The sequence below is a fragment of the Schistocerca americana genome, chromosome 3, assembly GCF_021461395.2.
Source record: "Schistocerca americana isolate TAMUIC-IGC-003095 chromosome 3, iqSchAmer2.1, whole genome shotgun sequence".
In the NCBI taxonomy this organism is placed as follows: Eukaryota; Metazoa; Arthropoda; class Insecta; order Orthoptera; family Acrididae; genus Schistocerca; species Schistocerca americana.
In genome coordinates, this window is record NC_060121.1 from 986,849,334 (window position 1) to 986,851,538 (window position 2,205).

A 2,205-nucleotide genomic window follows, 5' to 3' on the forward strand; every position below is an offset into this window, starting at 1 on the left:
ACCTTTTACAAATCCCTTCAGATCCTTGAACGCCATGCACTCCGCCTCGCCTATCCCATCTGTCTCCCCTCCCCCATACGGATCCTGTATGACCTTATTCCGTTTCCTCACCTCCTCTTTTTCCTTGAATGGATACGGATCCTTTACGTCTCCCATAAACTTGATCCCCCTCACCCGCTTGTCTCTCCCATCCTTTCCCACCCCCATCCGCTGCTGCGCCTGTATTCCCATGTCCCATGTGCTCTCCATCTCTCCACTCTCCATACCCTCGCCCAAGGTGGCTTCCAGTAACTCCCCCTCCCTGATGATGCCCTCATCCCCTCCATCTACCCCTCCTACCAACTTTCATCCTCCCCTTTCACACCCTGTGTTTTTTCCATAGGGCACCCTCTCTCCCTTCTCTCCCTCCTCCCTTCCTCCCCCCTCCTCCCTCCAGGCTTCCCCTACCCCCCTGTACCTTCTTTCGGCCCCCTCCCATCTCCTCTGCCACTGGCATCTACACCCTCCCCTCTCCCTCCACCCCCACCCTTTCCTATTTTGGCAGGTCCCCAGACTCGTACACGTCAAGTCAACATTCGCACGCCGGTGATCATCGCCATCGTTTCTTAGCGTGTGCCGTCGTGTTAGTGCTTCAGTGTTTCACCGCCGACCCTCCATCGTTCGTGTGTATCATTTCGTACATCAGTGTTCGTGTACAAGAGCTGAACGTTTTTCCTTTTACTACACCTGTGAACGGATCCGTGTTTTTTACTCATGTGTCTGCTGTTTTTTTGTCCGCCATTCTGTTATGTTTTCCTGTATCTTCCTTGTTTCTATTTGTACTGTCTGTGGCCGAAAAAAATGGCTCTGAGCACTATGGGACTTAACATCTATGGTCATCAGTCCCCTAGAACTTAGAACTACTTAAACCTAACTAACCTAAGGACAGCACACAACACCCAGCCATCACGAGGCAGAGAAAATCCCTGACCCCGCCGGGAATCGAACCCGGGAACCCGGGCGTGGGAAGCGAGAACGCTACCGCACGACCACGAGATGCGGGCTGACTGTGGCCGAAGAGCGGTATAACCTTGCTGCTGCCAGCCCACCTTTTGTATAAGGCGTTAAAATAACAATTAAAAAAAAATAGCCGCGGCCGCACTAGTAGACCAGTACTAGAAGGGAGGACTAAAAGAGTCGCACTAGAAGAGCCGTGACTTTATTTGCATAGACATTGTATATAGCGAAGGACATTGATATTTCCAAGTCGCCAATTGCTTGCGACCCATCATGTACAGACAGAAGTTAAGTATTGTCAATTCAATTACTGTAATAACCTCCATTAATATGATATGCTTGTATTTGTTTAGCTATCCGAGAAAGCAGCTTCCTAGGCAAGCTATATTACACGAGTGGATAGGATACCACAGTAATGAGTTGGGAAAGGAGTCTATGAGAGACGCTAAACAGAACAAGAGACTGAGTAGTGGGACGTCTGCTACTGTGAATGGTTAACCTGGTACTGGCAGCAGCAGTAGAGCGAAAAAATAGTGGAGGCTGAACAACACTAGAATACGGACACCTGACTATACGGGATGTTGGACATAGTGATGAAAAATTAACGGAAAGCTTGTTTGTACGGTAACGTCTCACCACGACTGACAAGTGTCGGTGACGGGAGGCGTTGCTGCCCGCTGGTACGCAGCATCCCTGCGCTCACGCGACCGAAATATATCGTCCCGTGTTGATCCTAACTCCCCGGCCACTCCTACACCACGCCTCACCTGGGAAGGCCCTGCAAGTACCTACTACAGAGAAAGCACACCAGATGGTGCAGTCTGGCCCCTATCACTCATCGAAACGTCAATCATGACGTTATTTTCGTATGGATTTTGTCTGCGGCTGGTCCCGGTGAAGGTTCGAGTCCTCCCTCTGGCATGGGTGTGTGTGTTTGTCCTTAGGATAATTTAGGTTAAGTAGTGTGTAAGCTTAGGGACTGATGACCTTAGCAGTTAAGTCCCATAAGATTTCACACACATTTTTTTTATTGTGTCTCCAGCTTGTCTCTAGTTCAGCGGACTTACGAAACAGAAGTCGTAAGACTGAAGATTATCGACTTACTGATTTCTAGTTGTGACTATGAGGTAACAGACTGTATGTCGTCATTTGCTTATTGTCATTTTTAAGGTAGATGAACCAACAGAGAAACTAAACAAACTTCACATC